The sequence below is a fragment of the Nematolebias whitei genome, chromosome 13, assembly GCF_014905685.2.
Source record: "Nematolebias whitei isolate Nwh7 chromosome 13, NemWhi1, whole genome shotgun sequence".
NCBI classification, from domain to species: domain Eukaryota; kingdom Metazoa; phylum Chordata; class Actinopteri; order Cyprinodontiformes; family Rivulidae; genus Nematolebias; species Nematolebias whitei.
Genome location: NC_056510.1, coordinates 36,704,845 through 36,721,024, shown reverse-complemented (window position 1 = coordinate 36,721,024; position 16,180 = coordinate 36,704,845).

The following is a 16,180-nucleotide window of genomic DNA, read 5'->3' as shown; positions in this document are numbered from 1 at the left end:
ACATAACCATAACGACACGAGCAGAACTAAAACACAGAATCGCTACAATATATATAAACTAATGAAATAAACTACTTACTATTTGTACTACTATTCCTACTTGGCGGTTTTTCACTTATCGTGGGTCTTCGGGGTACGGATCCCCCGCGATAAACAAGGAACTACTGTACTGTTTTTCTCTATTAGTGATTAGCGTATATCTTAGATCTTTTAGCGTACCGTTTGGTGTTCGTTTAGCGTATATCTTAGTTTATATCTTAGATCCTTATTTACTGTTTCTTTTTATAATATTTTTCCTATTGTTGGATGTAACTGGGACCCTGTGTACAGAAATTTGTTCTACCTCATGTACCACATGTGATGTGAATGAAAATAAAGAATCTTGATTTGACGTGAATTAATATTATAACTTCTAACCATAGATATTCTAAACGTGTGGACATAATGAACACTTTTTAGGTCAAGTATTCAACAAAGTATGGCTGGAGGGAAGAGTTTCCGTTATGATGTTCAAATATCAGGGTAAATTATTTTTACATGACTGCTGGTCCTTAAAAAACTTTTCTATTTCCCAGAGGATTTTTTTTTATGTATACTTGCTGTATATTATATGTTTATTTCCTGTAAAGTTTGTTTATAAGGTTTACAGTTCAATGGGGAAACAATCTTTTTGATCTTATATTTAGTCATGTAATAAAAAGGTGTTTATACATGTAAACATGGTTGTTAAATCATGTTTCTTCCAACTGAGGCGGCTGTCTAAACTGAAGCCGATATTGTCCAAAAATAACCTGGAGACAGTAATACATGCATTCATTTCATCTAGGCTTGATTACTGCAATTCGCTCCTGTTTGGTATCAGTCAGACCTCCATAGCACGAATACAACTTGTCCAGAATGCAGCAGCCCGATTTTTAACCAGTACAGGCAAAAGAGAGCACATTACACCAGTTTTGGCCTCACTGCACTGGTTACCGGTTCACTTTCGAATCTAGTTCAAAATACTACTGTATGTCTACAAATCACCGAACAGTTCCCCCCCCCAGCCATCTCTCTGATCTGCTACAACCGTATGTCTCACCACATTCCCTGGGGTCAGCGGACCAGTTGCTCCTCACAGTTCCAGGAACTTGTCTTAAGCACAGAGGTGACAGGGCCTTCTCTGTAGCAGGACCAAGACTCTGGAACAAGTTACCTCTGCTTGTCAGACAGGCCCCCTCCCTCTCGGTTTTCAAGTCCCGTTTAAAAACCCACTAATATTTGGTGGCTTTCAACACCAGATGATCTGTGTTTTGAACCTGTATGCTCCACACTAGTTTGTCGTCCTTATCTGCATCGTTTTTATGTCTATATTCTGATTTACTTCATTTTGTATATTGCTTCGTGTGTTACCTGTTGTTCTGTCTGCACAGCACTTTAGTTGGCCTTGTCACTGTTTTAAGTGCTCTATAAATAAAATGGTATAGTATAGTATAGTATGGTATGGTACTCTGCTCAACTTAAGACATCCATCCATCCATCCATTGTCTTCCTCTTATTCTAAAGTTGGGTCGCGGGGCAGCAGCTTAACAGGGAGGCCCAAACGTCTCTTTCCACAGCCACCTCTTCCATCTCTTCTGGGAGGACCCCAAGGTGTTCCCAGGCCAACTGAGAGACGTAGTCTGTCCAGTGTGTCCGGGGTCTTCCCCGGGGTCTCTTTCCAGTCGGACATGCTCCCTAGGGAGGCAACCAGGAAGCATCCTTACCAATTATCTAACTGAACCACCTCAACTGGCTCCTCTCGATGTGGAGGAGCAGTGGTTCTACTCTGAGTCTTTCCTGGATAACTGAATTTCTCACCCTATCTCTAAGGGAGAGTCAAGCTACACTATGAAGTAAATTCATTTCAACCCCCTGTATCTGTAATCTCATTCTTTCTGTCACTAACCAGAGCTTGTGACTATAGGTGAGGGTAGGAACATAGACTGACCGGTAAACAGAGAGCTTTGCCTTACAGCTCAGCTCCCTCTTCACCACAATGGACCGGCACAGAGTCCGCAACACTGCAGATGATGCATCTCCATCTGTCAATCTCATGTTCCATTCTTCCATCACTTGTGAACAAAACCCAGAGACACTTGAATTCCTCCACTTTAGGCAGAACCTCACCCTCGATCGGAAGAGAGCAATCTACCCTTTTCCAAATGAGAATCATGGCCTCAGATTTGGAGGTACTGATTCTCATCCCAGCCGCTTCACACTCTGCTGCGAACTTCTCCAGTGAGAGCTGAAGAGCACGGCACAATGATGCCAACAGGACCACATTATCTGCAAATAGCAGAGCTGGAATCCTGAAGCCACTGAACCGGACATGCTCCGCCCCCTGACTGCACCGAAAAATTAATTCCATAAAAGTTATGAACAGAATCAGTGATGATGGGCAACCCGGGCGGAGTCCAACTCTCACCCTGAAGGGGTCCAGTTTACTACTAGTAATGTTAAATGGAATGGAATGGACTGTACTTATATAGCGCCTTTCTATCTTATTTCAAGATACTCAAAGTGCTTTACACTACAATCTGTGCCCCCATTTACCCATTCATACAGCACTCTACTAGATCTCTACAAAGCTAATTGAACAAATCATTCTAAAGAGACTAATCAGTGCTTTAGATCACATTCAAACACTGATGGGACACACATCAGAGGCAACGAGGGGTTCAGTGTCTTGCCAAGGAACACTTCAGCATCTGACTGCTAGTGGATTCGAACCCCCAACTCTTGCATTGGAGGACAACTGCTCTAACCACTCAGCCACAGCCACCTCTCTCTAATGAAAAACAAACTCTCACACTGCTTGTACAGGGACTATAGCAATGGTCTCCCAATCCTATACTCACAGAGCACCCCCACAGTGTACCTCAACATGGTCGAAAACCTTCTCCAAACCCACAAAACCCATATTGACTGGATGTGCAAACTCCTATGGCCTCTCGAGGACCTTAGTGAGGTTAAATAGCTGATCAAATGTTTCATGTCAAGGACAGATCCCGCATTGTTCCTCCTGGATCTGAGGTTTGACCAGCGATCTGACTCACTTTTCCAGTGCCATTGATTAGACCTTACCAAGGAGGCTAAGGAATGTGATGTCCCTATAAATGAAGCACACCCTCCAGTCCTCCTTTTTGAAGAGTGGAACCACCCCAGTCTGCCAATCCAGCAGCACTGTTCCCAATGTCCAGGCGATGTTGCAAAGGTTTGTCAACCAAGACAGCTCCACAACATTCAGAGCCTTAAGGAAATATGGGCAAATCTCATCCACTCCTGGAGTCCTGCTGCCACATAGTTTTTTAACTATCTCGATGAAGTCAGCCACGGTTACAGACAGACTAATCCCAAAGTCCCCCAACTCAGCTTCCATCATGAAAAACATGTCGGTGGGATTGAGAAGGTCTGAGAAGTATTCCTTCTACCTCTCAACGACATCCCTGGTTGCGGTCAGCAGTACCGCACCTTCACTGAACACAGTGTTACTAAATTGCTGCTTATCCCTCCTCATCCACCTAAAGGTTTGCCAGAATCTCCTTGGAGCCGACAGACAGTCTTAATCCAAGCCTCACGGAACTTCTCCCACATCTGAACTTTTTCCTTAGCAAGAGCCAAGGCTGCAGACCACTTGGCCCTATGGTACTCCTCAGTTGCCTCTGGAGTCCCACCAGCCAACAAGACCCAATAAGACTCCTTAAGCTTGACAGCCTGCCTAACCTGGGGTGTCCACCACCGAGTTTGAGGATGGCCACCGCGAGAAGCACCGACAACCTTGCGGCCACAGCTCAAGCCATCTCAAGATGGCTGCCTTTGAGGCGTGGAACATGGTCCACTCAGACTCAATGTCCCCCGCCTCAGCTGAGATGTTGTTAAAGCTCTCCCGGAGGTGTGAGTTGAAGATCTTTCTAATGGGTTCTTCTGCCAAGCGTTCCCAGCAAACCCTCACTACATGTTTTGGTCTACCGAGTCTGGCCAGCATCTTCCTCTGCCATCTGACCCAATTCACTTCCAGGTGGTGATCAGTTGACAGATCAGGTCCTCTCTTCGCCTGAGTGTCCAAAACAAAAAAACACAAATCAGATGGCTTGATTTCAAAGTCCAACATTGATCTATGACCTAGGGCGTCCTGGTGCCAAATGCATTTATAAACACACCTATGGTCAAACGTGTTTGTGATGGATGTGTTCATTCTTTCTTTCGCTCTTGACAAAGACGGACGCTCTTACCCTCTCTCTTACTTTTTTGTCCTGTCAACCTCAGAGCCTCTCTTTACACATCTTACAAACCAAACATTATAATGGATTTGGTTAGCTGGTCCCTCAACGCAATTGATAAAAAAAATTTCCACCAGACGACAGGGTGCTGGAGAGCCCTCATGCCATGAACGGAACCACGAAGCTGGGTATGTCATTGATTCCTGGGGTGAGTGGAAGATGATGTGCCCATCTGTGTTGTTCGTGGAGGACGTAGAAGATGTGTGCATTATTGGATTTATGATAACAGGGTTGCTGCTTTTTGGAATTGGCGGATACCTAGGATATCGACAAATTAAGAATACATCGGCAGCAGTTTCAGCCAATGTAAAGCTGCCAGCCTTATGTGAAAGATTAATTAGTGCCCCAAGCTCTTAGACTCATATGTTTAACGAGCTCAACCACAAGCTGCACGCATTTTCTGAGAATCGTAGGCCACTTGCGGCTCCTAGAACTCGCCAGCATGCTAAATGGTAAATAGACTGCACTTATAGTATATAGCACCTTTCTATCTTATCGAGATACTCAAAGCACTTTACATTACAATATGTGCCCTCATTTACCCATTCATGCAGCACTAGATCTCTACAAAGCTAATGGAATAATTAATTCTAAAGAGACTAATCAGTGCTTTATCACATTCAAACAGCAATGGGACACACATCGGAGGCAACGAGGGGTTCATTGTCTTGCCCAGGGACACTTTGGCATGTGACTGTTGGTGGATTTGAACCCCTAACTCTTGCATTGGAGGACAACTGCTCTAACCACTCAGCCACAGCTGCCCCATGAAGGTTTCAATCTTGGATAAAGCTAAATGAGCACAGACCGGGCAGGGCGGCTGTGGCCGAGTGGTCAGACCAGTTGTCCTCCAATGCAAGAGTTGGGGGTTCGAATCCACCCGCAGTCACATGCTGAAGTATCCCTGGGCAAGACACTGAACCCCTCATTGTCTCCGATGTGTGTCCCATCAGTGTATGAATGTGATAAAGCACTGATTAGTCTCTTTAGAATGATTTGTTCAATCAGCTTTGTAGAGATATAGTAGAGTGCTTTATGAATGGGTAAATGAGGACAGATTATAGTGTAAAGCACTTCGAGTAAAAGTACAGTCCAATATCCACAAATCTGGCTGTTTGGATTTGCCTTTGAGTGTACTAGCAGAAAGTGTACTAGCAGAACTTAAATGCAGACAGAAAACAGAGTCTTGCGGCCCAAACAATTGTTGTTTATATGAATTTGGCCTCCTTGCTGGCCTTGGACAGGCCAACTTTTCTCAAATTGCTCCTGGAAGATACATAAACTAGAAGCTTCTTCCTTCATCTGCTGGATTCTTTAGATAGAGAACTTTATTAATTGGCTTTTATGCATGAATGTTTCTGTAAAGTGCCCTGAGACAACTTTGTTGTGATTTGGCGCTATATAAATAAACTGAATTGAACTGAATTAGACATGATTTAATTTTGGCTTCCTCCACCCTCATGTTCTCTTTTTCTCATCTGCCTGTATGTTGTATGTAACAGGTCTCTCTTGTAAATGAGTCTTCGAGACTCAATGGGAACTAACCTGTATAAATAAAAGTCTAAGAATAATTAGGGATGCACCAATCCACTTTTTTTTACTTCCGATCCGCTCCCGATACTTAAGTCTGAATATTGGCCGATACCGATCCAGTTCCGATATCATGATCATCACTGATTTTATATGAGGCTGTAATAATCTCCTCTCAAGTACAATTTGTACAAATATATGCATGCATGTACAAAAAGGCAACTTGAGATAAGTTGTATTAATGTTGGATAAGTTTTAAAGTTAGAATTAAATTCTAACACAAAACATGTTTTTTTTTATTGCTAGCTTTAAAGTGGATATTAAAGTGATTAATTTAAGTGATTGTTTAAAGTTATTTTATATTTTTTTAAATAAGGGGCAGATATAAGAATTTTTTTCTTCTTTCTGCACTCTTTTCATTCAATGTTTTCTTTTTGATGATTTTTTTATTGTTTCTTTGAAATGAATGAATAAATGAATTAAATTAAATGTTAAATGGCTTCAAACATCTGCTACGTCCGTGACATAAACCAACAGACATGTTCCTGTTTTTAGTATTTTACATCACTTTATAATGTAGCTGTTTTTGTTTTTAATATATATAATTTTCAAATATGTTTTTTATGATTGTCTACTGTTGTACTGATAAATATCTCCTGGAGGGTAAACTATATCTTGGCTGCAAGTATCAAGCTGTGAACTCCTTTGTTTTCTACAACTGATAGTGGTTGGTCATTAATTATGATGAAGTTTAGCAACTTCTCTGTAAACATTTGCGCTCCGTGGTTTCAGTGATGTCTTCTTCTTGTTCAATCCGAAGCAAGCAGCCTGATTTGGGGCAGCTGCGCTCAAGTCTGTCCCTCCTCGGAGACGAGCAGACTGAGCGGGGCAGATTGGACGTGGCTGACCGGGGTCGAGTTGGCCGCCCGGTGTTGAGCAAAGAGCAGCACCCCGCTGAAGCCACGGAGCTCGAATGTCCATCGTAAAACTAACTTTACCGCGGTTTAATGTGACGCTATGTCTCTGCAGACATTGCACATTGCTGCATTGCTTTGTGGTGTTTCTAGTGTAAAATACTTCCACACAGCAGACATGTTTAGATGAAAAGTTTGTTAGCTGTTAGCCACAGTGCTGCTAACCCAGTTGTAGCTGGCTGCAAACTATGAAGTGAATTTCCTGAATGTGAGGCGGGTCTTTTTACTCTGGGTTCATGAGACACGCCTCCGTTCAGGAAATCCATTCCATAGTTTGAAGCCAACATGCATCATGGATCGGAAATATCGGCAGGAGGATCGGAAAAATCTGATACGTAAATTATGCTGGTATCGGAGGCCGATACCAATACTGGATTGGATAGGCCCCATCCCTAATAATAATAACAACAAAACTATGACTAGTACAGAAGTCCAACAAGAGAACACAGCTCAGGTTCAGATCAGAGAGGCCGTTCCTCCCAGTCATGCACTTTCAGGTCACACTGTCATTACCCACGTAGGCATTGACGTCCCCCAGCAGAATAAAGGAGTCCCCATGGGGTGCACCTTCCAGCACCCCTGCCATGACTCCAAGAAGGATGGATATTCTGAACTGTCATTCGGTACGTAGGCACAAACAACAGTCAGAGCCCGTCTCCCCACTCAGTGGCATGTGGAAGCCACCCTCTCAACCACCTGGGAAAATTACAACACACAGGCACCAAGTCTGGGGCTAAAAGTAGACTCACACCAGCTTGGTGCCTCTCACCATGTGCCATTCCAGAGTGGAAAAAGGTCCAGCCCCCTCAAGGAGATTGGTTCCGGAACCCATGCTGTGCATCAAGGTGAGCCCAACTATATCTAGTTGGTACCTCTCAAGCTCACGCTCCTTCCTCACCAGAGAGGTTATGTTCCATGTCCCAAGAGCAAGCTTTGGTAAGCCAGGGTCAGAGCACCAAGGCCCCCCACCTTCGGCCACTGCCCATGGAGTCATACATTCAACTTGTATGGCCCCTCCTGCAGGTGGTGGGCCCCCAAGAAGGCAAACCTATGTTGTTCTTTCGGGCTGAGGCTAACCAGGCCCCATGGGTAGAGGGTCACCAGGGGCTCGTTGACTAGTCCCTTCCCCAGGCCTGGCTCTAGAGTGGGGCTCCAGTAACCCACGTCCAGGCAAGGGACACTGAGCTCCTTGTTCTTGTTTGTTCACATAAGTCTTTGGACAGTCAAGACAGTACTATCATTTATCAGCCTTGTCTCTTTATTGAAGTAATACAGAACATGAATGTTTTGCTGTCTTATAGGAACAAGCTGCTGTGGCATAACCGCGGGCATGTAATATGTGATTATCCTGTACGGTTGATGCATATGTCTCATTTGGGATCTTAAGTAAGACAGGAAATTGGTATTTTTTTTTAAAACACACATAAATACAATTTTGGGGCTCTGAAAATACTTTCTGAGTGGATACTAAGCTGAAGCAAAAAATAAAATTTACGTATTCACAAAAACCATTGTGTGGACAGTTCCATATCAATGAGCTTCAAATGACCCCTAAATATATTTCCCCACTGTTTTGACTCCATCGGGAAGCCCTGGTTTTTCCTGTTACAAGCAGAACATGGGAAGCTTTTTTTATACTGGTGATCTTCCAAAAAAACTATTTAAATTGCTCTAAAAAAGTTAAATCTGGTCCTCTGGACATTAAAAAAAAAAAAAAAAAAAAAAGCAAATCAACAAAAAAATGTAGAAACGTTTCGTCTCTCATCCGAGAGACTTCCTCAGTCTGAGGAGCTGTATTCAGCTCAGTCTCTTAAATAGCACCGTCTCAGAGTGGATCAACCAGTTTTGCTGCTGACAACCAAAACAAGCTGATCATTAGCACACTGATGGCTGTTTACTGTTCACAGAGGGCTGAGTGATACTAGCAATCACAGCATTGTAAGAGGGGGACAGTTGAACCCGGAGGCCTCCACCCCTGTTTAACGATGGACGGTTTCTTTTCACAAAGTTGGCCTCCTTTACTCCTCTCTCAAACCATTGTTCCTCTCTGTCCAGGATGTGAACATCTTCATCCCTGAAAGAGTGACCGCTGGCCTGGAGATGAGTGAAGACCGCAGAGTCCTGGCCTGATGATGTTGATCTTCTGTGCTGGGCCATCCTTTTGGCCAGTGGCTGTTTTGTTTCCCCGATGTAAGACTGATCACAGCCCTCCTGACACTGAACAGCATACACAACATTACTCTGTTTGTGCCGGGGGACTGGATCTTTGGGATGAACCAGTCTTTGCCGTAATGTATTTTGGGGTTTAAAAGCCACTGGAACGTTATGTTTAGAAAATAAACGTCTCAGTTTCTCTGATACTCCCTCAACATATGGAATGACCACCGGTCTGGGTCTGGGTTCCTCCTTTTCACCTGTTGGCTGACTGGAGTCCTGTTTGGGTTTCTTCTCTGCTTTCAGGAAGGCCCAGTTAGGATATCCACATTGCTCTAGAGCCTGTCTTGTGTGGGATTTCTCCTTCTGCCTGGCTCCTGAGCTAGTGGGGACGCTGTCTGCTCTGTGATACAGAGTCCTGATGACTCCTAACTTGTGCTACAAAGGGTGATGGGAGTCAAACTGCAAATACTGGTCTGTGTGGGTGGGTTTGTGGTACACCTCAGTTTGCAAATGTCCTCTATCAGAGACTGAGACCTCACGGTCCAAGAAAGCCAACCTGCCATTTTTTACATCTTCTCGTGTGAACTTGATGTATTTATCCACAGAGTTGATGTGGTCAGTAAAATGTTGGACTTCCTGAGATTTGATTTTAACCCAGGTGTCGTCAACATACCTGAACCAATGACTTGGTGGTGTCCCTGAAAAGGACGTCAAGGCTCTCTTTTCTACCTCCTCCATGTACAGGTTGGCAACAATAGGAGAAACTGGAGACCCCATAGCACACCCATGTTTCTGCCTATAATATTGCTCCCCATATGTGAAGTAGGTTGACTGCAGGCACAGTTTCAAGAGTTGACACAGTTGTTCTGTGGAAAGCGTGGTCCTGCTGCTCAGAGTGGTGTCTGATTTTAATTTTAAACTGACCACCTCTACTGCATCATCAACAGGAATGCACGTAAAGAGTGATGTGACATCAAAAGAGACCATTGTTTCATCAGTCTCCATGATGACATCCCTCACCTTATCCACAAAGTCCATGGTGTTCTGTATGTGGTGTTCTGAGCTGCCAACTAAAGGGATGAGTACAGACACCAGATATTTGGAAATATTGTAAGTGACAGTTAATCATACTAACAATTGGTCTTAAAGGTACACCTTGTTTGTGGATTTTAGGTAAACCATACAGACTAGGTGTGGCCTCCCCTGGGTACAGTCTATGTTACAGAAAACGGTCAATAGCCTTGTCCTGCTCCAAAATTTTCAGGCAATCTATTAACTTTTTCTTGTAACCCCTTCCTGGATCTCTTTTCAGAGGTTCATAAGTGTTTAAGTCACTAAGGAGTGTCATAACTTTCTTATGCAACTAGACCTCATAAAATTGTTGTGCCACATCAAAATGGACAATACTTTGATGGTATATGCTACGTTACTAAATGCACATGGCACAGGGTGGTTGTGGCTGATTGGTTGTCCAAGCAGTTGTCCTCCAATTCAATTTTTTTTTTTTAATTCAAAAATACTTTATTAATCCCAGAGGGAAATTAAATGTTGTAACTCAACATCCTGGTTTCATTAATGAGTTGTTCTAGATGCTGATGGCTGTGGGCAGGAAGGATCTCTTGTAGCGGTCTGTCTTGCAGCAGATCGATCTGTAGAAGACTCTGACTGAAGACACTTTGTTGTTTGTTGTATGACAGACTGATGAAGAGGATGCTGAGGGTTGTCTATAATGTTCTTCATTTTATGAAGAATCCTTCTTTGTACAGTCATCTCCAAAGGTTCTAGAGGAGCCCCCAGAACTGAGCCAGCCTTCTTTATGAGCTTGTTGATCTTTTTTAAGTCACTTGCTCTGGTGCTGCAACCCCAGCAGATGATGGCAGAAGAGATGGCACTCTCTACAACAGACTTATAGAAGATATGCAGCATCTTGCTGCAAACGTTGAAGGACTTCAGGTTCCTCAAGAAGTACAGTCTGCTCTGTCCCTTCTTGTAGACGGCTTCACTGTTGCATTTCCAATCCAGTCTGTTGTCCAGGTGAACTCCAAGGTCTTTATACTTCTCCACCACCTCCACTTCTTCTCCCATGATAGAAATAGTGTTGGACCTGTTCCTGTTTCTCCTGAAATCTACAATCATCTCCTTTGTTTTGTTCACATTCAAGATGAGATGATTGTTTCCACACCATGCCACAAAGCGGTCCACCAGTTCCCTGTACTCAGCTTCTTGTCCATCTCTGATACACCCGACCACTGCAGAGTCATCTGAATATTTCTGCAGATGATAGGAGTCTGTTTTATACTGGAAATCTGAGGTGTACAGAGTGAAAAGGAATGGTGAAAGTACAGTCCCCTGTGGTGCTCCTGAGCTACTGACCACCTGGTCAGACACACAACCCTTCAGTCTCACAAACTGTGGTCTGTTTGTCAGGTAGTCTTTGATCCAGGTGATTGCTGAGGCCTCCACCTGAGTCTTCTGGAGTTTCTGACAAAGCAAATCAGGCTGGATTGTGTTAAATGCGCTGGACAAATAAAAGAACATGACTCTCACAGTGCTGTCTGCCTTTTCTAGATGACAGTGAGTTTGCTGAAGCAGGTGTATGATGGCATCTTCAACTCCAAGTCCACGCTGATAAGCAAACTGCAGTGGGTAAATGAAAAGCAAGAATGCATGCAGATCACTCATTTCGTTTCTGATGACTTTTACTGTATGTTGTTGGGGGTTTTGCTGTTATTTATTGGTAGTGCAGGTCAAATTGCACGTATTGTGAACACACTCTCCATATTACAGATAAATAAGTTTTTCATGCCTAATGTTCTGTACAGACAACAAACACAGCATTTGTAGTGAACTAGGCCTGAGGTTAAGTCCTGACCTTAAGGACCATATGGGACAGAAACTGTCATTTCATTGATTTGAATCCAGAAATACAGGTTGACCCATCCTAAGACTTTCTTTCTTAAATTAATCAAGTGAAAGAAGACTACTTTCGATTATCATTACTATTTTACAAATGTTTGATAATCAAATTGTGTTAGTTCAAACAATGTTTAAATGTTGAAGTGAACTACTCATTTTTAAATCAACTGTGAAACAGTAATAACGATTTTTAATCCTCATTCAAAGTGAAATCAAGTTGGAATATGTTACAGAGTAATGATTCAATTTCTTGATCGTCTGTTTGAAATGAGCAAGTGGTGTAAGTTGGTCAAAGTTCAAGTTTCGGTCAACTGCAAGTTTACTGAAAAAGAAATGTCATGTTTAACTTTTACAGCAAGATACTAGAGAAGTGACTCCACGAAGTCTGAGTTCTTCATAACAATCTTCTGTCTGTTCTTAAACAATCTTAATCTTTTTCCTTGACTTTTCATAACACCTTACATCACAAAACACACCTCTGTTTTGGTCCATCGACCAATCAGAAACTCCCAAATGAACCGGAAATAGAGCTCTTTAAATGTTGGTACTTCCTAGTTCAACCAAGTTGGAGTCGGGTGGAGAGTTTGCAGCTCCAGTCGTTTGGGAGAACAGAAGTCCAGCCATGATTCAAAGCTCTTCCGAGTATTGGGGATTATGACATCTTCCACCTCTGAGTGGAACTCTGACGGACTCCACTCATGTGAAGCCCACTCGTGAGGTGAACTGTTGTTGACGAAGTCCCGCCACCACTCCGGACGGTTCTCTGCCATCCTACGGAGACGCTGGACCGGTAGCGTAACTGGAGCTCCGCTTCCACTGATTCATCGTCAGAGAGGTAATGAGTCGAGTTCACTACCGAGCGTACCGAGGAAAACTGGGTCGAATGGAGGGTGCCGTTCTGTTCAACACTTTTCAATCACATACACACCATCTCCCTCCCTCTAAACTTCAATCTTTAAACTCTTCTATCTGCTAAGAAATTTATCAAGATATTTTTAGAAATGTCTGAAGCAAAGTTTTTCAACCACCGCCGTGTGGTTAATGTCTGTGTGAAGCTGGAAGCAAGGTTTTCAACCATCGCCTTATGGTCTTCCTTGTAAAACTTGCTAAATAAGCTGTCGTTATTTTCAATTTTTGCCAATTAATGTAAATGTGTGATGTGTTAAACTTGATTCTGTTAATAAATGACTCACTGTCGTTGGTGAGTCAAAGATAATTAACGTTTCCGTCCACATTTTTATTAAATTCAGATGCACGATATTATACAGTCCAGAAAAATGAAAGAATCCGTTTAATTTATGAATATATATCAGCATATGTTCATTCTACACATTCAACCTTTTTTTATACAGGTTAATTCCATTGAGCCCCCAGGACTCTCTTACAAGAGAGACCTGATTTCTTAACAAAAAGTGAAGACAACACTGAATAACAACGACAACAATTAGACAGTCAAAAAATAGGCATAGGCATACAAATTTAAGTTTCTCTGGCTCTCTCTCTTTTTTTTTTTTTACAAATCAAAACAAACAAAACAAAATAGTAACCAAAAGGACAATCAAGAGGAATAGTAAAATACATGTCACATGACAGCCTTCATTGCATGTTTCAGCCAGGTGTGACTAGAATACTTCCGGTTGTGAGAAAATGTCATAAATAAATAAAAAAAACGTACAAAAACTCTTTGAATCTCCAGAAGATGTCTGATTCTCCATACATTTCTCAGCTTTTTATTTGTGAAAGTAGCAACCTAATTCTGAGCAAAGTTTTACAATGTCATTTTAAAAATGTGTATTATTTTTAACAACTGTAGACCAACTGAATACTGGCTACTCCTTTGCCAGAAGTGTTGGGGTTACTATAGTTATACAGTGTCTGAATCATATGAACCCTGCAGCAGGAAGCTAAACTATCAGCTGTGACGGATTCTGATGTGAATCATGGTCTGAAAATTGTTCAGACACTAACATATTTTGTTTTATTTATTTATTTATTTTGACTGGACTACTGTCAATGCTACGAACAGGCTCAATACTAATTTTAAAATTTTTAACTTATTTTATCATCTCTTATGCACTTCAGACATGTAACAAGATGCTTCATTCAGTTTGTGTGCGGCATTAAAAGTTGTTTGAAGCTCTGCTTGTTCTCGTGTCATGTTTCAGTCCCTGCTGAACAGAACTGGACACGATGAACATCCATGACTGCTTGTGGGTGGTGGACAGGTTTTTGTTCAGAGGGAAAGTGACCTTCCATCCATCTATCCATCATCTTTACCCACTTCTTCCTTGTTGGGTCATGGGGGTCACTGGTGCCCATGTCCTGCTACCACTGTACGAGAGGCGGGGTACAGCCTGGACAGGTCTCTAGTCCATCACAGGGACACATAGAAGCAAACGAGACAAACAACCATTCACTCTCTCACTCACACCTAGAGACAATTTAGAGTTACCTATCAGCCTAACATGCATGTTTTTGTTTTTGGTCTGTGTGAGGAAACCAGAGTACCTGGAGAAAACCCACGAATGCACAGAGAGAAAATGCAAACTCCACCCAGAAAGGCCCCCGGCCGGGATTTCAGCCAGGGTGACCTGCTCGCTGAGAGGTAGCAGCTCTATCAACTGTGCCACCATGCCATGACCTTAGTGTGCAATTTATAATCAAATCTACACATGTAATGAGGACTTTTAAAATGTCCGATGCTTGGGGCCCGGCAACAGTTGTCAGCTTTGGCCACAGGATACTCCTGTTTGGCACGGATGGGCAGTAAGCATGTGTGAGTAGCACCCTGTGAACCCACTAACAGGATTTCATTAGGTGAAAACATGATAAATCACTTGAGATCAAACAGTGCAATGTAGCTGTGGTTATGGTCACACCAGAAAAACATCCTCGGTATTTCCTCATAAATCACAGTTTCCCATTTAGAACATGTGTTTTTGCTAAACAGACAAGAGGTCTTGGCCTTACCATGAAGCAAAGCAAACAAAGATAATGATAGAAATAGTTTGCATAGTAAATACCAGGACAAGTCAAATAAACTCTTCTCTACCCGAAATGTGATTTTGATCCACGGCCAGCTGTGTCCTCTCTAATTAACAATTAGTTGGGTTAGCCAGACATTCTTTTAATGTTCACCAGAGAGAAGGTATTCTATTGATTATCGTCTGCTTGTTACGCCGAGTTCCTTTAACTGCACTGAAACAGACATCTTTCAATACAAGGTGTCTATACGTCATAATTACTGTCTGTTTTTGGATGATCAGGCTTGAGCTCTGAAAGCTGCTGACATCAATACACAGCTACGAATGGCAGCTGGCTCAGACAAAAGAGGCTTTTAAGATAATAAATGGAGATTGTGTCCAAGCGAGCAAGTTCATTTTGGCGCTGTGAGAGTGAGAACTTATCCTTGTGTGTCTGTATGGGTGCAAGTCAAAGTAAACAAGGTCAGGAGGTTTGAAAGCAGCATGAGCGACCTCTGATCCTTGAGTTCACCTTCACCTGTCTGGCTCAGATTTATAGAGCCATGACAGTTTACAAAAAAGCAGCTGGATCCTCTTGGCTGTTCCATCTCCTTCATGGATGTCCAACTATAAAGACCAGAAAACCTGTCCTTTCTTGGATCTGTCACTTACAATTACCCCCCACTATCCACTCAAACCACACTTGTTTAAGAAAAACAAAACAATCATTGTATACTAATTTAAAGTCCATTATTCTCTCCATAAATTAGTCCCTATCTTTCTTGTTTTCCATTACCTTTCTTCTTCCTCAAGACTCATCAATTCTCAGTACTAATCTGTTCAACTGGGTGGTCTAATCTGCAGTGATTATGTTTGGAAGGAGAGTTGGATTCAAGCTCAGCATGTCACCTTAGTTTCTTGTTGTTTTCATTTTGAAACACGGCAACGTTGGCAGCAGAACTCCACGAAATACAAGAAGTCATTCATTCAGAAGTACCCATAAAATTGTGCCCCCATTAAAGTTAACACTTTTGCTTGATGGTTGTTAAACAACTGCAGCGAGGACAGAACTATTGCATCAAATCACCACCGACAGCCACTGTTTTTAACAAATCTACCTTTATCTTTATTAAAGTACATTCAGATGGATTTTTTCTAAAAAAAACAACATTTTGATTGGATACTAGAAACAAGTACTAAGTGCCTTTGTTGCACATTAGCACCCTTTACGCACAACACATTAAATTCTTTTCAAAACACTGTATTCAGGCATTAAGCTGCATCCACACTTCCTGAATAGCTAACAAAGACTGCAGCAGCGGAATGACTAACCTTTGGT